The 25,952-nt window shown below is 45.0% G+C and overlaps 1 long non-coding RNA gene across 1 annotated transcript in view; it reads left to right on the forward strand.

The window, feature by feature from the left end:
* The first annotated feature begins 15,892 nt into the window (after positions 1 to 15,892).
* Positions 15,893 to 25,952, forward strand: part of LOC129404880 (uncharacterized) — a 78,479-nt gene continuing 68,419 nt past the window's right edge. Inside the window, exon 1 of the long non-coding RNA XR_008630216.1 lies at positions 15,893 to 16,090. This is a non-coding gene — a long non-coding RNA (uncharacterized LOC129404880). The remainder of the gene's footprint in view (positions 16,091 to 25,952) is intronic.

The raw sequence follows: 25,952 nt of genomic DNA on the forward strand, positions 1-25,952 counted from the left end.
ATGATTTTTATAAAGTAGTTCACAGTATTTGATTACATTTAATATTCAAACACCAATCCCACCACCATTACACCTATCTACCACCATATTTCAGATGTTTCCATCTCGAACCCCAACACTTGCCCCAAAGCAGAACCGAAATATATCATTTGTATTGTTTGTTATGAATAAACCACTGAAAATGTTCCAAAAGAGTTTCCTTAAGGAAAGGATGTGAAGATTGTTGTATTTCATCCCGGGGTCATTAAGCCCTTCTATAAGAGATCACTACCATGTTGTTAAAGGTTGAGACTTGTGTGGTCATATGTGTGTGTGTATCTATATCTATTAAAATATATTTTCCTCTAATATTGGTTGCCTTCCACTTTAAACCCCATCAAATGTGGTCCACTACTCTTGGAATATGAGTGGTGTGAGCTGCAGCCACGCAGTCCAGGAATAGGTTCACTAATGGGTGAGGCTCCGCCCGAGCATGTGGAGAGCGGCCGTGAGCATGGTGGTGTGAACATGACTTTTATTTCATTAATTCTTGCGAGCATTGGAGCTAACATTTTAGGTGAAGTACCTGTTATGTGCTTGAAAGATGAAGAAGGTGTCACACCTTCCCTCGGTCCGTTTGTAGTATAAGAGGGGAAGCAGACACTGTATTTCCTGTGTGATCGGTGTCTGTGTGAAGTGGCTTGCAGAAGGTTGTCATTCTCCCCAGTAGGAAGTTGGGTTTTAGTGGGTGACAAAGGAGCCATGAGCCTGCAGGAATAAGGGACCATAACATACAGGAAATACTCTGAAGGTTGTGTGCCTAGGCAGAGGGTCAGTGATTGTTAGGAATCAGATCTGAGAGGCAGTTAGAGGTTCTTCTCTTCCAGTTGGAATCCACTCAGCACTGGAAACCAGTGCAGAGTTTCAGGGGAAACTACACACCACTCATATCTGGAAAGAGCGATAGCAAAATCTGACATTTTTTAGAGCCAACTGTGCTTGGTAATCTCAGCCTCACAGTAACCTTTCTCATCTCCAAAGAGGTAACTAAACTTGCCACTCAAGAACCAGGCTCAGAAAAAGAATTTCTGTCTCTAAGGTCAAACTATTAACCATAGACACTGCTGCTTCCTAGGCTGTGGTATGGGAGAGACACAGCATTCTTTGAACAAGGGACAGTGAGAGGACAACACAATGGGAGCCCAAAGAGAGAGTCTCAAAGCTGTACAGGAATTAGAACATCTGCTGGTGTTGGGATGGAACACCCAGGCTTTCATTCCTATAATGTACTTTTTTTTTCTAAATTGAAATGAATTATTTTTATAATAATTTTTATGATTTGTTAATTTTATTTTATTGTTTTTCAGGCCACATCCAGCAGTGCTCAAGGCTTACTCTTGGCTTTGTGCTCAGGGATCACTCCTTGCAGACTTTGGAATGCTGGGGATCAAACCCAGGTTGGCTGCTTGCAAGGCAAATGCTCTGCCCACTCTACTATCACTTCAGCCAAGATTGCTGAATTTTTAAAAAATTAAAAAAAATTTTTTTTTGCTTTTTGATTCACACCTGGCAATGCTCAGGGGTTACTCCTGGCTCTGCACTCAGGAATTACTCCTGACAGTGCCCAGGGGACCATATGGGATGCTGGGAATGGAACCCAGGTCGGCCGGGAGTAAGGCAAATGCCCTACCCGCTGTGCTATCGCTCCAGCCCCAACACTGTGTGTTCTTGAGATAGATGCCAAGCACTGGATTCTGGATCCTATGGTAGTTTCATTTACAATTTCTTGAGCTGTTTCCACACTGTTTACCACTGAAATTGAAACAATTTACAAACCTGTCCACCCTGAATGAGGACTTCCTTGATCTCACACCCTTGCAAAAACTTGAAACTGGACTTCTTTTTGAGAGGTGCCAGTCTCACTGGTCTGAGGTGATAACTCATTATTTCCTTGATTTGTACTTCTCCAATAATCAGTGATGGTTAACACTTTGTTATAGGCCCGTTGACCATCTGTCTGTCTTCTTTGGGGGAAGTGTCTGTTCAGCTCCTCTCCCCAGTCTTTGATTTTCATGTAGATCTCCATCTCTCTTGGAGACGGGGCAGCAGGAGGAAGGACCAAAGTAATGGAGTGTGGTACAGAGAAAAGGTTGAGGTAGTTTTGGGCTTTGTGATAGGGAGCTTAGAGGTGGAGGGATGAACCCAGTTGGAACTCAGGAGCCACATCTGAGCCAGAGAAGCCTAGAAAACCTGACTCTCGGGCTGGGATCAGGTGGCAGTGAAGGGGCTGCAGCGGATGGCAGTCTGGGTAGAGACAGAGGAGCACTGAGTTCCTCAGATGGAGAAAGCAGCGGGACCCGTGCATCTTTTTCAGTGTCAAGACTCTAACATGCCTAAGCACTAAGAAATTCCTTTCAAGGGGCTGGAGAGATAGTACAGTGGGTAGGACACTTGCTTTGCAAATGTGGCCAAGCCAGGTTTGATCCCCAGCATCCCCGATGGTTTCCCGAGCACCACCAGGAAAAATTCCTGAGTGCAGAGCCAGGAGTAACCCCTGAACATTGCTGGGTGTGGTCACCCCCTAACAAAAAGAAGTTCCTTTCAAGCCCTCTCTACATTCTGTGGTGATAGGGACACTTCCAGGAGACTGGGTCTGCTCCCCTGTGTGCTCTGAGAGCCTGGATTATTCTGTGAAGCTTTGCAAGCATCAGGAAAGGGAGCTGGCCCTAAACTATTGTCACTCTCTTTGCTCCTGGGATATCATCATTCCTGGGACCTGAAAGTCTGCTTCTCTAGGCTCTGGGGTCTCCGCCCATGTCAGGACCCCTAGGCCTTTGCTGGCCTCAAGTGGTGGAAGGCTGACACTCTGTCTCATCGCTTGGGCCACCTGGGAATGCCAGATGGGCAAAGGATGAAGAAATATGGAGACATGAAGTGGGTTGGGAGATGCTTATAACCGTTTGACATTGTATCCTGACACCTGATAAAAATAATAACTTGGAAACTCCAGTTCACACAACATGAGCCAGGGGCTAATGCAATGAGGAGGGTCAGAGGAACAGGAAGCTCAAGGAAGCACATTGTGGTCACGAGTGGGGTAGGGGGAGGCAATATCATTCAAATGCACATTTCCTGCTCATTGGACCCTCACTGTGGGTCTGACATTTGGCCTTCTTGTCCCTGTTTTACAAAAAGAAGCCAAGAGAAATGACACAAATCCAACCACATCCTTTGGTTAGCAAAGAGAAGAGCAAGGGTCTAAAACCTTGATTTTCAGATACAAACTTTTAAGAAACAGAAAGATTTCCCCTGGTGTATTCTTCACCCATGGCACATCTTTCCCCCCACTCTCACCGCCCCCTCCCCCCCATATCACATGTTCCCTCTGGGAATAAGGTGCTTTAAGCATCAGAGCCCAAAGGTGCTTTTGGAAGAGCTAGCTTGAGAAGATCCCGCTGGGAAAAAAGGTTTCTCTGTCTTAAAGCCTCCCTCTGGATCTGGGAAAGGACTTCCAACAGCAGCGCGCGTCAGCCTTCTCGGGTCCCTGTGCGCCGTCGCTGTCAAGGCTCCGTGGAAAGCGCCTCCGCCAACAGGCACGCGGCCTGTGATTCATGCTGAATGAATCCCTCTCCGCACTGTCAGCACCGCAGAGGCAGGTGTAGCTCCCCGCGCTTTAAATAGGCACTTGTTCACATCCTGTAGGCTCTCTGGGAACTGGGTTTCAAAGGAGCGGTTTATCATTTCGTCTCAGTAGCATGAGCGAGGGGGTGGGTTTGCAGGAGGGAGGAGGCAGCAGTGATGGGGGAGGCAGGGAAAGAGACTCCTCCTGGAGCTGAGCAGTGATGATCAAAGGAGAAGGGTGATGCTCGCCGTGGAGCTGAGATTTCCCTGAGAGGGACATCTCAGGAAGGGAAAGGATGCGAAGGAGCAGTGGTGGGTGAGCACTCTCTGGGGAGCACAAGAGGCGTCTATGGCCACTAGAGAGCTTCTCTTTAGGCTCCTGGTCCTGCCCTCCTCTGCAGAGGCCCCTCACCACCTCCCTACTCTGATTCCTCATTTTCTCCTTCCCTCCTTTTCCATCATACCTAAGCCGTGCAGCAAGATCCACCAGCCACTATGATCCCCTTTCCCAGAAATGTAAAATTAGGATCCACAAAAGTTTGTTGATCTGTATTTTCAACCAAACTGAGAACATTACTGAGGAAAAACTCATTCACGAAAAGAGGTAGTAGGAGAGGGGCAGGGAGAGGGAGAGAGAGAGGGCAAGAGAAAAAGAGAGGGGGAGGGGGGAGAGACAGGGAAAGAGGGAGGAGAGAGAGGGAAGGAAGAGAGATGGAGAGAGAAAGAGAGAGGAAGAGAGAGAAAAATAGAGGGAGAGAGGGGGAGGGAGAGAAAGGGAGAGAGGGAGGAGAGTGGGAGAGAGGGATAAATAGAGAAGGAGAGAGGAGGAGGAGGGAGAGAGAAAGGGAGAGAGAGGAAGAGAGGGAGAGAGAAAGGGAGAAAGAGAAGGAGGGGAGAGAGGGAGGGAGGGATGGAGATAGGGAGAGAGAGACGGGGGAGAGAGGGAGAGAGAAAGGGAAAGAGAAGGAGAAAGAGGGAAGAGAGGGGAGGAGGAGAGAGAGAAGAGAGAAGAGAGGAGAGAGGGAGAGAGGAAGAGAGAGGGTGAGACAGAGAGAGAGGGAGAGAAGAAGAGAGAGGGAAAGAGAGGGAGAGAGGGAGGGGAGAGAAAGGGAGAGAGAGGAAGAGAGGGAGAGAGAAAGGGAGAGGGAGAAGGAGGGGAGAGAGGGAGGGAGGGAGACAGGGAGAGAGAAAGGGAGAGAGAGGGAGACAGGGGGAGAGAGGGAGAGAGAAAGGGAAAGAGAAGGAGAAAGAGGGGAGAGAGGGGAGGAGGAGAGAGAGAAGAGAGAAGAGAGGAGAGAGAGGGAGAGAGAGGGTGAGAGGGAGAGAGAAAGAGAGAGGGAGAGAAGAAGAGAGAGGGAAAGAGAGGGAGAGAGGGAGGGGGAGAGAAAGGGAGAGAGGAAGATAGGCAGACAGAGGGGGGGAAGAGAGGGAGAGGGAGAGAACGCTTGCTGCTGGCTTTCCTAATCATAGTTCTAGCTCAGGTGGAGGCTTCCAGGACTATTTCCATCTCTGTTCTAGGGATGGCCCCTGGCATGGTTTGTGGTGCCAGAGATTTGCACTTGGGCAGGTGGGCAGCTAGGCAGGCACCCTGACCCCTGGAGAGCAGTATGCAGCTCAGGAGGTCTTCTGTTTCATTTGAGTATAGAGAGAGACTTGATCTTCTTGAAACCCTGAAGGAAAGAAGCCAGCAGAGGAGGGGCCATGATGTATGGCTGGTGGGTGCAGGTGGGGCGTCAGATTTAGTGAGAAGGTTTAGCTTAGAGGGGAGCAGGAGCACTTCCCCTGGGTATGGGAGAGGGAAAGAATGAGTTTGAATGCAAGAACAATGGGGTTTTTGACTCTAGGTGATTTATCTTCCAACATCTTAGGATTCCATAAAATCACCCTGGTGTCAGTAACATCACATGTCACCTGTTTTGTTTTGTTTTGATTTGTGCCATACTCGGTGATGCTCAAAGGTTACCCCTGGCTCCACACTTGGGAATTACTTCTGGTGGTGTTTTGGGGACCATATGGGATACTGGGGATCAAACCCAGGTCGACCACTTGTGAGGCATAATACCTGCTGTATTATCACTCCAGCCCTCCTTGACAAAGCTTTAACCCGAAGACGTGAGTCTTCATGAGTTTCTGAGGCTGCAGGAGGCCAGTAGCCTTGAACATCTATGGTCCTGCTACAAAAGTGGAATTGGGAAAATAGTAGCCTCTCATCCCAATCCTGGCAATGCAAGCTCTGTGGCAAGGCCATGGAGCTCATGTTTAAGTAGAGGAACCAGATGTAGAGTCTTTCTCCTTTCTATATAAGTAGCTATCCAGTCATTTCATCTACTTGTCCATACTTCATTCTCTTACCACCCACGAGGGCAAGAAATAGAAGTCACAGGTAGCACAATTACTTCCTCACCTTAGGATAGTGACTAGGAATGCCACGCTCCACCACCTGTATACACAGCCCCAACCCATTTCTGGAATTCTAGAAACACCGACAATGATGAGAATAATAACAGCAATAATAACACATTAGCAAATGCCTCCCCAATTAAGTCAGTATGTACAGTTCCTAGGACACTGAAAGCCTGGATTATAGATGGACTTCAATAAACATGGTTATCACCATTGTCTTCCTCCTTTCTCTTTTTCAACACCATTGTCATTGCTATGTGGTGAGGAATCATGCTATGTATTTTTATATTGATCTGTTATTAAATATATTTTATGATAATAAAAGTGATAATGTTGGTTATTTTTTAAGTTTATAGCAAGAAATGCATAAACTAAGAAAGATAAGTGTTATGTGGGGAAAGCACTGGATTCAAACTTCCTTGGTTCTAAGACCAGAGAGATAGTACAAGGGGTAGGGCATCAGCCTTGCATGCAGCTTACCTAGATTAGATCCCCAACACCACACACAACCCCTTGAGCTTGTCAGGAGTGACCTCTGAGAGTAGAGCCAGAAGTAAGCTCTGAGCACCACCGGGTGTGGCCCCCCAAACAAACAAAAAATATTTCTGGGTTTACATTATGGCTCTCCTAACTGTGAGCTGATAGTATTGGTAAATAATTAATAGTAACTGTGACTTCAGACAAGCTAGCAAACTCCTCTGTGCCTTTGCTTCAGCATTTTGTTAAATGGGGCCCCAAACTGTCCCCTTCCCTAAGGGTTCTTGGCAAATTTTTAATCAGATGATATGTGCATAAAGTATTAAACACAATGCTAAACACAAAATAAGTCATTGATAGAAGATGTGGTCATTGTTGAAATTATTACTGCCTCTTTAGAAAATTCCCTGTGATTTATATCTCAGAGATGTAATGCTGATAGCTCTTGACATACTTTTGTGTACATGTAAGACATGGGATCTCAAATGTTTATTTCACATCTTCTTGTTCACTTGACAAATATTGAACAAGTAAACTGAAGCAACCCTACAAATCACACAAAGGTGCTACATTTGCAGCCTCCCCAAAGGCCACATTTCCACACTTAGTGTTCAAAGACACCCTCCCAAGGCTGGAGCAAAAACCATGGGTCAGCAACGTTTTTTTTGCAGGACTCAATAGCAAAGAGTTTTAGAGAACCACACAGATGCTGTTGCAAACACCCAACTCCACCAGAGTAGTACAAAAGCAACTGTTGACAGCATGAGAAGGGATGGAATGACTGTGTTCCAATAAAACTTTATGCATGAAGACCAAACCTTGAATTTCAAATCACTTTTACATATCATGAATGAATTTTATTTTGCATTTTTCAAGCATGATTTTTAAAATGTGAAAACCATTCTTAACTTACAGACTGTATTGCTCAAAAAATGCAACAGGCGGGATCTGGTCTGCAGGCCGATGAGTGCCAGCTAGCTTGTCTTTCTGGAGCCTGGCTAAAAATTAGAGGGGCAATGAAGTGTAGAAGCAATATCTTAATCTAACCTTCCTGCCTTCTCAGTGGGAAGTACCTTCTCCTCTGTTTGAAGTGCATTATCCCACTAAATCTGTTGAAATTCTACCTAAGGTTTAGATCACATGCCATAGTCTCTGTGAAGCCAAATTCCCTTGAAGAAATAAATGCGCCTCCCTCCTTGAATTCTCTTCGAGCTTCCTTTATAGTACCACCTACTGTCCTTTTTCTCTCTACCACAATCCCTACTGGGCCCCAAACTCCGTGTGAGTTCCACTTATTTGTTATACATCTGGCACTAGTATAGCACTTGGCAACAGAGAAGCACTGAGCTGAGTAACTGAGTGCCTCTCTCACTCCATTGGGTACAAGGAAAGGAACCTACTAAAGCTAGTCAGGAGGATGGAGGAAGGGTTTATTCAGAAGCTGAAATATCTTGAGATGCCTAAATCAGGGGCCAGAGAGATAGGAACCAGGGTGCCTGCCTTACAGCCCACCAACCTGAGCTTAAATTTTTGACACTGTGTATGATTCCCCCAATCCCTCTCAGGGGTCATCCCTGAGCACAGAGTTGGAAATAGTTCTGGAATTTTCCACCTGAGCCATAATTATGTTTAGGAAAGCCAACAGCAGTGTTCTCTCTCTCTCTCTCTCCTTTCTCTCACTTACTACTTTTTTGTGGGTCAGTTTTATGATCTTTTCCCCCCTCAGTTTGGGAGAAAACACAGATCAACAAATGTTGTTGTGGATCTTAGTTTTACATTTCTGCGAGAGAGGTCTTAGTGGCTGGAGAATCTGGCTGCATGGCTTGACCTTAAGTGCCAAAGTTTATGATGGGCAGTCTTTGGAAATGGCGAGAATGTATCAGGCAGTCACTTTAAAGTGCTTCTGGTACCCTGAGCTTCATTTCTCTTCTAAGGGTTGGAGCAGGGCCACTTGGTTTAGCACTATCTCCCCCACTCTCTAGATGGTTGTTTCTTTAGAGCAGGAACAGAATCTTGCTTCTTTGGTTTCTCAGCCTTAACATTGAGTCTTGCACACAACAGGTGATAGCAAATGCTTATTGAACCCAGTTAGACCCCATCCCCCAATTTCAGTGAAAATTTCATTTTCACAAAAGGCACACATCCCATGGCTGGGCACCAAGATGTGGGGCATAGAAGATGATTTTCTTTTACCTGCTTTCATTTTTTTTCCCTGACAAAATTGTCTTTCATTCAGATAATTGCATTATTTCTATTTCAGGTGTACAGAGGCCAAGCAACCTTAGGTCCAGATGTACTTGAATGCAACAGTCATCATTTCGGTACAATTATCTTCTTCCAGCTCTGCAGGGCAAAACAACTCAAACTGTGGAGCAAGGCTAGCAAGGAAAATCTTATATATGTGTGTTTCTCTCTGAATTAGCCTGATGGGAACTTAAGGCCAGTCTGTGCCGAGATGACTTAGCTGTGGTTAGTGGCCTTGGTACCTGCTGCCTAGCTGGTTTTTATGCAGACCCTTTGCCCATGAGCCAGCTCCAAGGAAGTCCAGCCAAGAGCAGTTAGGAAAAAGTGCTTCCCTGGTTTCTCCTCTAAAGCTGGGGCCTTCCTCACATCGCTTATTACACCTTCTCTGACCTGTTCCCTTGGGGAAAAGGTTGGCTCATTGTTTACAAGAACCCTGGTCCCTCTGGTAGCTCTGCTGCTCTGCTGAGCTCCAAGCTTCTCTTGTAAGCAGCTCTCGGGGAAGGGCTGTTCCAAGCATGCCCCAAGCAAATGCAAAGCATTCTAGTTTGTGCCTTCTCTGTCTTGGCTGACACCAATGCTTTAGACCTTAGGTCAGTCAGCTCCATTCCCGCATTCCAATTCCAGGGCAGGGAAGCAAGCAAAGTGACTTTTCTGTCCCTGTAAAATGCCACTTGATTTTTTCATACCTATACTTAGTTCACTCCAAGACTTTCATAGTTGGGGAACTTACTAATGTAGATCAAGGCTGTGTGTGAGTGTGTATATACATGTCTCTTCATGAAATGCATAGAATTTCAATTTATCATTAGGTAACATAAATAACAATTATAAGGGTGAATCAAATATACCTGAACTCAGGCAAATTTCTTATTCTCCTTTGCCATTCAATCAGGATACTTTCAGAGCATTCATCTATTGGCTTTTTGCAACCATTACAGCTTTTTTAGATTACTTGGAGAAAGAAAAATAATAACTGGGCTTAGAGAGATGCCGCAAAAGACTGGGGTGCTTGCTTTGCATGTGGGGCCCTGATTCAATCCCCTATACTGTACAGTTGATCCTGATGTGGTCCAAACCTTCGTCCCCCCAAATAGAATAACTGGAATAAAAATTGTTAATACTTTGGGATCATTCAGCATAGTTATCCCTAAGTCTACCTGCATGAGTCTATTTTTTTGATTTATTGTAGTTGAAAAAAATGAAGAGATTCTATTTTGAAGGAAAAGGAGCTCCAATTCTTACTACATTAATGGTCTATTTTTATCTGCCACCTCTCACTTGAGTCCAACAATGTAAGTCTCTTGTTACTATATATTTTTAAGTTAGTTAAGGTGGTTTTAGTTTTTGCCATCAATGTCGAGTCCTCAATTGTCTGCCCATATCTCCCCATCCAGGGAGGAGCACAATTTGAGTTATAGTCACTGTGTACTCACCGCTTATAAACCTCATTCTTCTGAATAAACTCAATCTTTGGGGCTCCTTCATGTTCTGAAATGACCCTAAAAGAGAAAAAAAGAGAAACTTTCAAAGAGGAGTGTTTGGATCCTAAAACATGAGCTTAGCCCAATGCTTTTCTGAGAAGGTGGAATTCCAGCCTGGATTTTGGGGGAGGTCATTTCAAAGAGGATGTTGATAAAATCATATCAGTTCTCTGAGAAGTCAGGTATGGCAAACTGTGTATTGGAGGGCTGTGTTTACAATAGACCCATTCAAATTAGGAGTCAATAAACATAAGACAAATAATGATACAATTAGTATGCCCTTTCAATGACCGGAAAAACTGATACCAAGAGAGATAATATAAAACAGCAAGAAAGAGCAGGGTTTGGGGCCAAACTGAAGTAAGTTTGGGTCTCTTAAATCTGTGAATTGTGTAGCTATTTGTTGAATACTTGGTCTTATCAAGATGGTATGATGAGGGGGCTGGAGCAATAGCACAGCGGGTAGGGCATTTGCCTTGCACGCGGCCAACCCAGGTTCGATTCCCAGCATCCCATATGGTCTCCCGAGCACAGCCGGGAGTAATTCCTGAGTGCATGAACCAGGAGTGACCCCTGTGCATCGCCGGGTGTGACCCAAAAAGAAAAAAAAAAGATGGTATGATGAGAGAAAACACACCATCTGACATCAGTTGATCATTTTCTCGTTTCTTTCGGTGTCACTGATACCAACATATGTGAGCACACGGTACTGTTGAGTACAACTCCATCATGTCACCCACCCTCTGTGTGCTCTGAGCTGTGCCAATGGCATCATATTAGCATTTGCTATTTCTGTCCATCTTCAAGGGTATCCTCAGAAGAGGGGACTAGTAATGGCCTTGTTTTACAAATGAAGAAAGGGAATCTTGAGGGGGCTGGAGAGATAGTACAGTGGATAGTGTGCTTGCTTTGCACATGGTCGACCCGGATTCGATTCCCAGCATCTCACAGAGTTCTCTGATCCTCCACCAGGAATGATATTTCAGTGCAGAGCCAGGATTAAGCCCTGAGCACCACTGGGTGCAGCCCTCTCCCTTTCCTGAAGAAAGGGAAACTCAGAAAGCTTGAGAGTCTGAACTAGATCAGAGTGACAGAGCCAGTAAGTAGATGAGGCTGTGTCTGCCTGACTCATAGCATGAGTGCAAATCCACACCTAACACTGTCTCTGGATTGAGACAATCCAATGAGACTGTGAATGGAAAGAACATGCCTGACACCCAGTTAATGCTGTTACTCTTTTTAGTTTGTTTGTTTTGGTGCTGGGACCACATCGGTGGTGCTCAGAGCTTACTTCTGGCTCTGTGCTCAGGGATCACTCCTGGTGAGGCTCAGAGGACCATCTTTGGTGCTGAAGATGGAACCAGGTTTGCTGTGTGCAAAGCAAGTGCCCTAACTGCTGTACTATCTCTGACTTCAGCATTGTTAATTTTCCTACTTGTTTGTCCTATTGCATATCACCAGTTAAAATGTATATAGCACTTTACTCTTGATAAACTCTTGATAAACTTAGTAATAATTTCATAACAACTTGTGAAGTATTACAGAACTGTGGTTCTGAAAGATTTAAAAAGTGGGTTAAGGATGTTTGGCTTATAAACATGCCAGAGAGGAACTCAGATCTTCTTCACTCTAGAACCCAACAACTTACCTTTGCCTTATAATCACGAAGTGGAGGTGGTAATATTGTGATACGATTCATGATTCATTTAATTTATAATAGAAGAGGTGGCTTTAGATAAGGTGAGTTCTAATCTTGCCTGCCTCTAAATTGCTGCTTTTATTTGGGTAAATTTGGAAATGTGTTTCTTGCTGCTCGATTCTCTTCCTTGTCTCAGACAATTCATCTTCCAAAATGTGGAAGAGAGAGAAGCCCCTTTTGTCCGATTGCCCTAGCCCACCCTGTCAATTAAATATATATATATCGGAATAAAGATGTCACACTAGGAATGGGCTAGATTTTCTAGGGTCCACCTGTAACTTGGGTCTTTGGAAAGCTGAATGTTTTCCCTTCACTGAAACCATACTTTAAATGAAACACAAGCCTGTACACCCCATAGGTACCTGTTGCTAGTAGATGCCATATGAGGGCAAGGGAAGGGTATGCAAGAAGAAATAGGGCCCTTTTCCTGCCTTTAGTCCCAGACTGCCCTGAATGAGACACGAAGTAGCCTGTGTTCCTTCAGTATCTTCCTATCTTTAATGGCCATTACTGTGTGTTCCCTTAGCTTTCTCTTACCCCAAATTAGGCCTCACATGCCCAAGAATCTTCTAAATTCTAGAACCATCTCCATATCCCACCCCATATTTCCTTTCCAATTCAATCTGAATTCAGTGCTCTCAAGATATAAGTTTAATGAAATGATTCACGTAAAAGCAAGAAAGACTGAATTTCTCTTCCCCTTTAGCCCTGTTTGCGTTTTTTGAGTTCTTGGTAACATAAGTGAATTTGCAATCTGTGGGAATTCCAGCAGCCAAATAACAAAAAGTGGAAAATAGTTATGACAGAGAAGGTGTTCTGGAAGTACTCGGCCATAACAGGAGTGGACCAGCCCAGGAAGGGGCTTCCTGGCACCCTCCCTTGATACCAACTCTTTCATGAGAAGATACCACCTATATGTACCCAAACATACATCTAGTTAGTGACCTTGGCTTTCAAGCTCCTTGTTAATGGAGCTCTCTTAGAATGAGAGTATTTCAGGGATGTGGAGGATTCTAGAACAAATTCCATCAGCTCCCTTTAAAGTTGAGAAACAGGGCTTGGCTGGCAGGTATATTCCCACACTGGAAACACACTATAAATTCAGGTCTTCACTCTACCAAAGGCAGTAGTTCCCTCTAACTCTGTGCTGATTATTCAGAACCCTTGTCAAATAAGTGTAGACATAGCACCAGGACTTTCCCTTACTATCTTTTCCACTTGAATCTTATTATTTTTCTTTGGAGTTGAATCCAGCAGTACTGGAAGTAAGAGCATTTGGGACTGGAGACTTCTGTGTCCGGTCCCAGAGACAGAGGCTTCTCTGCTATACCAAGGAAGGCTGTGAAACCCTAGAAAATGAGGCAACCAGGGGTGAGGGGACCCTCAGACATGTTTTCCTCTTCATTAGCTTTTTATTGGCAAATCGGGATTGGAGACTGTGTGTGGAAATATGAGAATTATTACTGCCGTTCTCTTCTTTCTCTCCTGAACTGGAGCCTTTAACTTGGAAATTGGAGCCACTATTCTTGAAACAATCCAGTGGTGAGAGTTCGACTCAGGGAGATGAATGGCTGGGACCCTGTTTAACCAGAACTTGCAGCCAAGTGTGCCCAGCACAGACCTGAGACTCTGTGCCTCAGCTTCTTCATCTGGAAAATGGGACTGTCAGGGTTGAAACCTTCTGGGGTTGTCTGATATTGGCAATGTGTAATAAGCACCATTACTGCCATCACAGTGTGAGTACTCTGCGGGTGTTTTAGAGACTTTTGTATAGACGCAAAGTGCAGGCCTGGTCCTGGGCCTCCTCCCCTACCTGGTGCCTCCAGGTTAAGCTGACCCAGGAAATAAAATAGTTCTGGCCCGGGAGACCTCATTGTGCAGGTGAGTGGCCACCTTCAGATGAGGATGCTGAGTCAGCGCCCTGTCCAGGGAGGTCAGATAGTCCCCCTGCTCAGAGTGGGAAGGTCGCGCTTAGTCCTGGGGTTACAGAAACAGTGCACTTGTACTGCTGATGGCTTGGGGCATCATGGGGGAATTTGGGTGAGGACAAACATGGGATGATGAGTCACACAGATCAGAGTTCTTACTGGGTGACCTCACACAAGTACTTCAGCCTCTCTATCCCCTCACCTCAGCCAGCAGTGATTGGAGAGGATCTTTATAAAAAAATGTCTGAAGCACAAAGGCTTAAGGAAAGGCTGAAAATCCAGTAAATACTGCTTCCAAAGTAATTTTTACTGTCGTTTTTCACCATGACCATCATCATGAAGACAGAACTGTCCTAAGGGAGATCCTGGAGAGAGACTCTGACCTGGAAGCGGTTGAGCTGGAACCCAGATGGACCTTGATGTGGTGAGTCTCAGGGCCTGACAAGCCACTGGCTAGTACTGGAAGGAAAAAGCCAGCATCTATTTTTTACCTCAGCCCTACGAAGGAATGAGTGGCATGTGTCTACCTCATTTCTGATTTGTCGGGGATGATTCTGAGGAATTGAGTGGAAGCAGCATTATGGGGAAAAAAGCCACACAGGTGAGACCTCTACTTCCATTCGTTCTAGTGCTGTCCAGAGAGCCTCACTGTAGCCTCTGGAGTCTGTGTCCCCACAGCTTGCTAAAAGGATGACTGTCACATAAACCTTCTGTCCTTCCCCCATTGCCACTGGCCCTGCTGATTTCATGCTCCCTGCACCTTTGCATACCCTAGTGCTCCTTCTGGCTAATATTTTATGCCTTTCTTTGCCATCTCATTTACTTCACATGTTTCAGTCTCTGAGCTTCCATCTTTCTTCTGCCCTTTTAATGCAGAGGCTTTTTCCCCTCCCTCCTCCCTCCCTCCTCGGAGCCCCCACCTTCCTCCTCCTTCCACACCAATCAAATTCCTGCTTGTTTCTTGCCATATTCATGATCCTACCTCATTCCTAGAAAACAGCTCACAGTCACCCCCCAGCCCCAAAGACGCCCACCCTCCCTCCATAAATTCCAGCTGCCTGGCAATCAGTAACTTTAGCATCACACTTCACAGCTCTCAGAGTTTACACTACTTGTTACTACTCTCTGTGCTACTGCTCTCTAGGGTTTCTATTTAAAAACAAAACCGAAAAAGCAAAAGCTCCACTTTAAAAATAGCTTGGGTACAAGTTGAACCCACAGTTAAGTTTACTTGCACATTTGCACATCTCGAGGGTTTATTTGAACAAGTAGCCCAGGTCTGTGCGCCATTATGCAGTCAAGAAAGACTGGATCCTTCGGGAAATAAATTTCTCTCTACCCAAACCTTGAACATAAGCCTACGCTAGGTCTACCCACTCGCTCACCTCCCGCTCATGAGACTTGGCTTTCCCCTTTGTGAAGTCATTGCTTTTTCTCTCCCTAGAGCTCCATCTCCCTGAATGTATGTGAGCACGTGTGTGTGTGTGTGTGTGTGTGTGTGTGTGTGGCACCCCTGTTTTTCAAAAAGGCTCAGCTCTCTTCTTCCATTTTACTAGGACATAGAAGGCATCTCTCTCTCCCTCTCCCTCTCTCTCTCTCTCTCTCTCTCTCTCTCTCTCTCTCTCTCTCTCTCTCTCTCTCTCTGTCTCTCTCTCTCCCTGCCCCCCACTCAGCCTAGGATTTTTCCTGTCTCTTAACTCTCCCAGTGCAGCAGCAGCAACTAGCTGAGCTGCTTGTGTGCCTGTGTGTGCGTGCGCACGTGTGTGTTTGTATGTGTGTGTGTGTGTGTGTGTGTGTGTGTGTGTGTCTGCGTGCGCAGCTAGGCCAAGCCTGCAAGCCTGCCTGTCACTGGAGAGTTTGAGTTTGCATTCAGAAGAAAGGAGGAGGGGAGATGTGGGGGGGAGGAGGGAAAGGTGGAGGGGGAGGAGTGGGGGGGCAAGGAGAAGGGAGGGAGAATGTCTTGTTTGTGGCTTGTCAGCAATTGCTTGAGACAAGCTTCCATGTGTGAAAGCTACTTGGCATGAATGCCTGGGCCGTACCAAGTGTCACAGCAGCGAGAGGGGGAGTCAGAAGGAAAACAGATCAGACCAGAGCAGACAATAGGCCCCTAAAGTGTTCCCCCTAAGTTGCTTTGATGTTGTCCTGGTGTCTTGATACCGGGAGGCCAGGGATTGCAGGAAAAGGGTCTTTTTTGTCTTCAGTCACTTTCCCCCCTTCGTGTCTGAAATGATTTTCCAGAATTTCTGCTCATAAAAAAGGTAAGAGCCCCAACAATTGCTTCTTCGGTGGCAGGCTTGCTCGCCGAGCCTGGAAGCGGGGGTCTCATTCCTGCGCTGCCCTGGACGGGCGCAGGGCTCCTGCGCCGGGCGCTGTGCCGTGGCCCCTGGAAGTCTTTCGAGGAGCTCCGGGCTGGGCATGGCCCCTCTTTCGAGGGAACCCCAGTAACACGATCTGTGCTTCTGGGTGGGTGGGGGAGAAGGGGTGGATGGCGAGGGGCGGGCGGAGGGTGTGAGGGGGGAGGGCGCGAGGGGGAGGCCCGGGGAGCCGAGCGGGGCCAGCCAGGCCGGGGGTGGGCGCGGGGCCGGCCCCCGCCGAGCCCGGCGGGCTGCAGAGTGCGGGCAGCTTTGTGCGTGGCCGCGTGTGCCGGTGCGTGTGCGCCCCACGCTCCCCGGCGCGCCCCGCGTCCCCATCACCCGCTCCCCGAGCAGGCGCGAAGGGAGCACAACTCCGCCGCGAGACCCTCCAGAAACTTTTCCCGTCGCGGGGATTTCTCTGGGAGATCCTGGGAGGGAGCCGCGGGCCGGCGGTGCCTCGGTCTCCCCCCGGTCTTAACGTGCAGAGAGCCGTTCGGGGGATGCTGCGTGCCTCCTCGGGGTCTGGCCAAACCCTGCAGATCACTGTGTGTAACGGGTGCGGAGAACCTTCCAGTTCTCCGAGGCTGTGAAAGCACCAAGTGCAAGTGTTATCATTCTTCTAGCTCCTTCCCATCGTGATAATAAAACCGTCATTAAAGACACCCCGAGACAAATAGACGAGGATACAGACCAAGTGCCTCTGCATTTCTAAGGAAACAAAAAGCCTTTTTCCACCTGTTGGCTTCTGTCCTTTCCCCTTGTGTCTTTGCATGAGATTTATTGGCCGATTTGTACAGAGAATGGGGTGGGAGGGGTAGGGTTTTCCCCTTTCCTCCTCCCTATACATATTTTTTAAAAAGAAGGTCAGTGGAAGATGCTTGAGAGAGAAAATGTGCCTCCTGCTAGAGTTTATTCAAGACCTTGTGTTTTCCGGCCCTGGCTGAGCAAGCAGACACTACTGTAAGCCCTACGTTGCAGGTGAAAGATTTTTATTGTGGCTTTTAGAGATTAAATGAGATTTATTTACAATTGGTGTTTATCAGAGAGTAGAGAGCTGACTGTGTTGGAGGGTGTGGGGCACAAAATGGGGTACTGGTGGGTTTGTGGCTCAAGCCCTGGGCTTTTTCAAGTAACATCTTGAGAGATGGGAAGAGAGCGAACACCCGCGCCGAATATTTCTCTTTTCTAAAGCAGATGAAGGCAACCATGTCTGCTCATGCTCTTGAATTGTGGAGTTCGCTGCTTCTCATCTAACGCAGCAACTCCAAGGCTGGGCCGAGGAGTGTCTGTGGCCGTGCTCTTTGAATTCTCAGGGGGAAATTTGGCTTTCTGACCTAATTCAAGGTTTTCTGTGACTCTGCCACTGGTCCAACAAAATCTGTACAAGTCTGGGCGGCGGCGCCTCCTTCCACTGAGCTGCAAATGCTGTGATAAGCTGGATGTGGGAGCCAGGTGGGTCCGGGCTGGGAAGAGTTTTCTCTTTGCCATGGGGGCTGGAGACCCTGACTTCTGCATGTGGGGGAGGATGGCAGAAAGATACTGATCAGTCTGGACCAGGTTCTGACAAGAACCTCCCCCTCCCCCTTATAATGTTTCACTGGAATAGGACCATCTTGATATTTTAAAACTTAATTGTGTTCTACTTTCCAAGCAGAGTTTGTCTCTGGCAAAATTTCTGGACCCACCATAGTGCCTAAATGTTAGAATTTCAGGACACCAAGGGAACGGTCACGCATCAAGTTTTGAAGGAGGCTGAAGTCCAGGAAAGATCAACCCCGTCCTGAGTGGGGTGGGGGTGGGGGCCTAGAACCCCATCCATTCAAACCCTGGGGTTCAGAGACACAACCCCATCCCCAGACTTTGGCTTTGCACAACCCAGCATTGGGTGGGACACACACAGGCGCCTCTGAAGTTGCCCTGCTGAATTCCAGCAGTATCTCAGGCCTGTGCAAAGGCGCATGCGCAGAGCTGGCAAACACATGTCGCACCTGGATTTGCGTGACTTCTTTTGGTTATTTGATTCCTACTTCAGGGGCATTTCTCTGTGCCAGGCACCTGACCCGTCACTGCGGATGGAGGAAAGAAGAGTAGGCGTGCCCCTGCTCTCAGGCCCTGGCAATCAACATGAACCACGTAGTCAGGCAGACTCGCAATTATTGTATCCATAGTCTGGATGGAACAACCTGCAGATGTTAGAGGACCCAGCATAAAGCTGTATGTGTGAATGACCTAAAGTTTGTAACTAGGCATAAGTTCACTGTCCTTTCATTTTTCTGGAAGAGTTCTTGCCCCAGCCAATTTCAAGGCTACCAGTGGCTTTCCCATTCACACAGAATCCACCATTTCTAGAGACAGTAGGAAATCCCCCTCTTGTTTTTTCCTTTCTTTCTGTTTGTTTGTCGTTTTAGGGCTCTACCCAGCAGTGCTCAGGGGCACACCAGGCTCTGTGCTCAGGGGACCATGTGATGCTACCACTAGGACATGTGCGTGCTTTGTATCTCCCTGGTCCCAGAATTCTCTCTTTCTCTCCACACAGTGCAACAGAGACACAAATAATAAGTGCTGAATATACTGTTGACTAACTTCATAATCCTTGTGAACTGGCCTTTGTAAGTCTTCCTCTGAGTGACTCACGTTGGCTGCAGTCCCTGTTTAACCCTGTTGGGCATGGGAGGAGACCCGTTGAGATTCTAGTCTCACTTGATCCATTCTGCAGTTCTTCCAATTGATATTGAACACTTGGCTGCAGAGAACACCACTAATACCACTGTCATTTGAGATCCCAAAGACAATAGCATAATGAAATAGTTTTTCCCATCCCTCCTAGGACACATAAAAGGAAAAATAAATGTTAAACCTCTTCCCTGGTCCGGTTTTAGTTGGTTGTTAAAATCTTAGTGATTTGACGAGACCAAAGATAGGAGTATTTCTGCCCCTTGCACCCTTAGTGGTCTTCCTTGGAGAGAATATTTGGGTCCAATGCCAATCATTTTCACAGGCCTTTCATTGGCATTAATTCTCAGATCCCCATTTTTCACAGTATTTTTCTTGCTAGTATGCAGAGGAGTACTGTCTTCAGTGTTGTCAATCCAACTTTTTTCTTTTCTAGATTAATTTAGTAGTTGAAAATGAAGACAGACATGCCCACCCACATAGAAATCATAGGTTTGATGCTAATACTTTGTGAACCCACACAGGTTGTGTAGTTAAGTCGTGTGATGAGCAAAACAAGAGTCATTTCAATCCACCCAGTTCTGTTCCCAGGCACGCAGTAAGCAGCACAGCCCACAGCGTAGTGACAACTCTCTCCTGAGCTCCCTGCATTTGGCACCTGTGGCCCCTGCTTTCCCCTGGGAGCTGTACCACTTTATTTGCATGTCTTTGATCACTTCCTACACATCTCCACCATGTGTTACTCACTGGGGTGCTGCCTCTGGGGGAGGTGCTCTGAGTGGGCCTTGGAAGAGGAATCCAAAGAGAAGAGTAATCTTGCGGGGCGGGGGGGGGGGGGGGGGCAGGCGGGATATGTTAAGAACTAAACAAAACCAGAATCTGGTTGGAGGGACATTCAACGTTCAACAGACTGGGAGCAGTGACTCCTTTTATGCCTGTCTTGCCGGGAATACGTATAAAGACTTTAGTTTCTGTTCACGAAGAAAATGATGTCATTTAGAAAGATGTGATGACATTTGAAAAGATGCAGCTTGTGGATACTATATATGGATTAAAAGTCTAGTACCTTTAGGATCTGAGAGATAGCTCAAGGGAATGAGTGCATGCTTTTCAGGCAGGAGTCCTGGGTTCGATCTCTGGCACCCCTTGCTCTCCTGAGCACTGAGCTGGGAGTAGCCCAGAGCATGACTGGATGTGGCCCCAAAATTTACAAGTGCAAAAGAGGCTATCAGCTTTAATCCTACAAAAGGTAAAATCAACACAATATTCAAGCACACCCTAACTCATTGGTTATAAATTCTGCCTTTGTAGAAAGTTTTATGGAAAGGAATTTTGGGAGAACCCCCCTATAAAAGACAAATGTAAAATGTAAAATCAAAATTTTCTCCATTTATCCTTGACATTTCAGTGAACTTCAAAGTGATACCCGCTCAATCCTCTCTTACAACAGCCATGTGAATTAAGTGTCTCTGTTGTCCTTCTGTTATATTTGAGTGACGTTACGTGGTTCACAAGAAAATCCAAGGTAAGACAGTGAATTTTCTGGAGAAACAAAGGAAGGCAAGATTGTGTTCAGGGCAAAGACATTGTGTTAACATGTTATTAAAATAATGGCTTTAGTTTTGACCCCTTTTTTTAAAGACTCAGATTTAATGTTGGAAAAAGTGGGAGTCCCAGTTCTCATTTTAAGATGGCAGTGTGTGTGTTGTGTGTGTTGTGTGTGTGTGTGTGTTGCCCAAGATTAAGCCCAGGACTTTACACATGCAAGGAAGTATTCTACCACAGAGCTACACCCCCAGCCCAAACTAATATTAATCTTATCAAAGTGCCATAGAGCAGGTTGTGGTTTGGGTTTTGCCTGTCCATGACCCGGGACTCCCCGTCTGGCCCTCTTTGAACATGGAGAGGGAATGGCTCCTCCATCTGTCTAAGGCTCCTTCTGGCTCTGTTATTCAATATTTCCCTGATGCCATAAATCTGATCTTTAGGTTAGCTTAGACCAGGCCCAACACAAGAACATCAGTAAACACAGGGGGATTGTTAGAAGTTTTGTGGCTATTTAGGATCCATACCTTCATCTGTACAAACTATGTTGATATTTTGAAGTGAAAAGGCACAATAGGAAAATGTGGGATTTTAATTTATGGATTTGAAGAGAATTTGCCAGTCAGCATGCAGGCACATGTGCAAGGAGACTAAAGAACCATTCTCAAAAGAATAGCCTGTTTTGAATGCATGTCTTTACTAGATAATAAGTATAAATTTAAAATGGACAGGCATTGGGTACATCTCTTAGCTTCAATGTTCTTGTGTGTTTTTTCATAAAAATCGTGATGTTGTGATGTTCCTTTTTGTATTAATGTTGTAATAAATGTTGTTATGAGATTGCAAGAGACCAGTTTAAGCAACTCTAGGACCAGTGATATGATACAGCCTATATGTTTAAAACGATTCCTCTGGGAATGATGGAACGATTGATATGAACTTCTAAAAGATATTGCTGAAGACTTGCTGATACGGTGCTGCATGTATATAATATGTAAATGTACGTGGAACATTTTAGTCCGTTTGTTTGTGAGCCATAAAAAGTGGTACACAGGGCTTACTTCTGACTCTCTAACCAAGGATCACTCCTGGTGGTGCTCCAGAGACCCTATGAGGTGCCAGGGTTGAACTCGGGTCAGCTGTATGCAAGGGAAACGCCCTACTCACTGTACTCTCTCCAGACCATGTGATACACTTTTAAAGCATGAGTAATAAACTGCTTCTGGAATATGGCCAATGTGGGATAGAGTATAGAGAGTGAATGATATCTTCATTAATCGTGTCCTCTATGAATAATCCCAAACACCATTCATTTTGAAATTGGTTAAACCTTTGAAAATATATAATTTTAAAACTTTATATGAGTTTCTTTTTTTCTTTCTGTCTTCCTTCCTTCCTTCCTTCCTTCCTTCCTTCCTTCCTTCCTTCCTTCCTTCCTTCCTTCCTTCCTTCCTCCCTCCCTCCCTCCCTTCCTCTCTCCCTTTCTTTCTTTCTTTCTTTCTTTCTTTCTTTCTTTCTTTCTTTCTTTCTTTCTTTCTTTAGTTCTTTCTTTCTTTCTTTCTTTCTTTCTTTCTTTCTTTCTTTCTTTCTTTCTTTCTTTCTTTCTTTCTTTCTTTCTTTCTTTCTTTCTCTTCTCTTCTCTCTCCTTCCTTCCTTCCTTCCTTCCTTCCTTCCTTCCTTCCTTCCTTCCTTCCTTCCTTCCTTCCTTCCTTCCTTCCTTCCTTCCTTTCTCTCTCTCTTTCTTTCTCTCTCTCTCTCTCTTTCTTTCTTTCTTTCTTTCTTTCTTTCTTTCTTTCTTTCTTTCTTTCTTTCTTTCTTTCTTTCTTTCTTTCTTTCTTTCTTTCTTTCTTTCTTTCTTTCTTTCTTTCTTTCTTTCTTTCTTTCTCTCTTCTTTCTCTCTTTCTCCGTACCTGATGGTGTTCAGGGCTTACACCTGGCTCTGCTCTCAGGGATCACAAATGGTAGGCTCTGTGCACTTTATGGAGTATTGGGGATCTAAATTAGGTCAGATGCATACCAGGAAAGTGCCCTACCCATTGTACTGTCTCTCCAGCTCCTGTATGGCAGTCTTCTTTTTTTTTTTTACAACCTAACAATTGCCTTTTGACTTTTTTATTGAATCACTATGAGATAGTCCCTTACAAAGCTGTTCATGATTAAGTTTCAGCCACGCAGTCTTCCAACACCCATCCTTCCACCAGTGTACATTACCCAGCACCAGTGTCCCCAGTTTCTCCCCCCATCACCCCTTTCCTCTTCCTGCAGTCTGCCTCTATGTCAGGCACTTTTCTCTTCTCCTTTTGGGCATTGTGATTTGTAATACAGATACTGAAAGGTTATGATGTATATCCCTTTACCTACTTTTAACCTACTCAGTTCTTGTCTACTGTGATCATTTCCAAATATTATTGTCATATTGGTCATATTGTCTTATTCCTTATCTTACCTACCCTCTGCCCTGAACATACATGTGACAGATTCCAACCATGACCAGTTCTCCTGGTCCCTGTTTTTTCCTGGTATATGGAGTTCTTAAGGAGGTTTTTAGAACCCCAAAGTAAGTTCTTCCATCAAATTTTAGAGACATCCTCTTGCTTGTAGCAAGGAATACCAGTTAAAGACTGTTTTGAAGATCAGTAAACCACTAACTTTCTTTGAATTGGTTGTAGTTCTATCTGAAGAAAAGTATGATGAAAAGCATTTTCTAACTTTTTAACTGAGTGAGAGAATTTTGAAAAAGTATAAGTTTTAAAAATTGTTTCTTTATTCTTAAATTTGTAGCATTGATAACTGGTTTAATTTCACAATAGTCCCTAAGAAATAGACACAGAAGAGAAATGTATTATTGACTTTAAAGATGGGAAACTGGGAATAGGTTACTGAAATGGTGTTATCAGCAAGCTTTTTGGAATGCAAAATATATACTCTGCAGAAAACATCAACTGTCTAGTCAATGATAAATTACAAAGAAATAAACCATATATTTTTCTTTCTAATTTGTAATGAACTATTAATTATCAAAGATCTTTTTATGTTATCCACTTAAAACCTCAAAATGTCTCTAATCTACACTTTTGGGAGCTTGAGTAACTTCCACACACTCTTTTCATTAAAAGAAAACTTCCATAATTACTCTTTTTTCTTAAAAAATGCCCGGGGGCCAGAGTGATATTACAGCAGGTAGGATGCTTACCTTACTCACAGCCAATTTGAGTATTCTGTCCCCAGAACCCCCATATGGTCCACTGAGCCCACAGTAATGATTCCTGAGAGCAGATCTAGGAGTAAGCCCTGAGCACAGATAGGTGTGTCCCCAAAACCAAAACAAATAAATACATGAAGCCCAATCTCAGAAATTAACAAAACTAAGCAAAGATAGCCACACTCACTTGCTCAGGAGAGAAACTTATGGATATTGAGGTAGTTTTATCTTGGCTAATTCTGGATATATTGAACTTTCTACTACCCTTGTAGCTTGTGCAGTTAGCATATTTTTGAGAAGAAAAATATTGCGTGGATTTGTAGCTAACAGACATTTTGGATATGGGTCAAGGGTACATTTGTGAGTACACTTGCTTTTCAAATACCTAGATTGGCAGTTTACTGTAGAAGTCCATGGTTTTTGGGGTGGTTGGGATGACCATAACCTAGAGAATGCAGGATCTGGTGCCTATATAATACTGTCATGTGTGGAATATCCTCTGTCCCAACTTTTTTGTTTGTTTTTCTGTCTTTGGTTTGAGGTCACACCTGGCAGTGCTCATGTTTTACTCATGGCTGTGCACCAGGAAGGTTTACTCCTGGCTGGCTCAGGGGACCATATGGATGCCAGGGATTCGACCCGGGCTGGCCATGAACATGGCAAGCACCTTACCCACTATACTATTACTTTGGCTCCCATCTTCTGTCCCATCTTTTCCAAGTTCACTCCCCTATTCCTTTAAATCTCATCATGAGCATTTCTCTTGAGATGCTTCTTAGATATAAATAAGACTATGCTCCCACCTCCTGGGCAAGTGGCCCACTATGCTGGAATTGGCTGCCTCCTGCTATAGGCTGTGACTCCTGCATACCTCCCAACAGCCTTGCACGTGGAGGCATGTATGCATGGATTCGCATATGTATTTTGGCTTTGGGACCATATTTAGCAGTGCTCAGAGATTACTTCTGGCTCTGATCAGGGATCACTTCTGGTGGTGCTCAGGGACCATATGCCATGCTGAGTTGACTACATCTAAGCCAGGAGTCTTGTTTCCTGTACTTTCTCTGGCCCTACAGAGGAAACAAGACTTTCCTTATATTTGGGTAGGGTGTTTGCCTTGCACGTGGCCGACCCAGGTTCTATTCCTCCGCCCCTCTCGGAGAGCCTGGCAAGCTACCAAGAGTATCTCGCCTTCATGACAGAGCCTGGCAAGCTACCCCTGGTGTATTCGACATGCCAAAAACAGTAACAACAAGTCTCACAATGGAAACATTACTGGTGTCCGCTTGAGCAAATCGATGAGCAACAGGATGAGAGTGATACAGTGATACTCTTTACACCCAAGGACAGGGTAAAACAGTCAGTGGTTAATAAATGTTATTGGATGATGTTCACAATGAAATATAGCTTATTAATAAACTAACCTAAATATTAAAAAGAATGAGTTATAAATATTAACTAATACATTTATTTCCCACACATAAAAGGCCATTTCTGAGTCTATTCACTCTTTTCTTCATTTGCAAAGATTACTCATCATAATGGGCTGGAGCGGTAGCACAGTGATTGGGCGTTCACCTTTCACTGGGCCGACTGGAGTTTGATTCCTCCACCCCTCTCGGAGAGCCCGTGCGGCAGAGCCTGGCAAGCTACCCGTGGCGTATTAGATATGCCAAAAACAGTAACAATAAGTCTCTCAATGAGAGATGTTACTGGTGCCCGCTCGAACAAATCGATGAGCAATGGGATGACAGTGGTGACCCATTATAATGAAGTATGTTGTATTTCCCCACATCCTCCCCTTTTCTTTCTTATCTCCAGATTTTCTCTTCTATAACTTATTTGTTATGTTTATCATTTGGAGAACTTGTGGTTCTTTTATCCAAGAATTGTTGTTTCTGTTGTCTTGGGTATAAAACCCAGGTTCTTCCATGTGTGAGACCTGCATTCTATCACTGAGCTACAACCTCAACCCCTTAAGAATTTATTTTCTATATCAAGAATCACAGATAAAAAATGAATTCGTGAACTTCATCTTGATATTGAAGTAGTTGCTGAAAAGAACTTTTCTCTGTCTCAAACAAAAAGGTGGAAATAAAGGGATTCTTGGAGAAGTCTAGACAAAGGGTAGAGATATTTGTCTTCTAAGAACCTGGAATTGTGACCCATGTGGTCACTCGACCTCATACCTCTTCATCCTCAGCATTGGAAAACAAATTATCTAATGCTTCCTTTTCAGCAGGTCTGACTTTAGGGGAGAGACTCTCCAAACAATAATAGTGAGTTTTGTTGAAATATTGTATGCAATCAAAGTGAAAGTAAAGTGAAATTTATTAGTTACACAGG

Source organism: Sorex araneus, chromosome 5 (assembly GCF_027595985.1).
Source record: "Sorex araneus isolate mSorAra2 chromosome 5, mSorAra2.pri, whole genome shotgun sequence".
Lineage (NCBI taxonomy): Eukaryota > Metazoa > Chordata > Mammalia > Eulipotyphla > Soricidae > Sorex > Sorex araneus.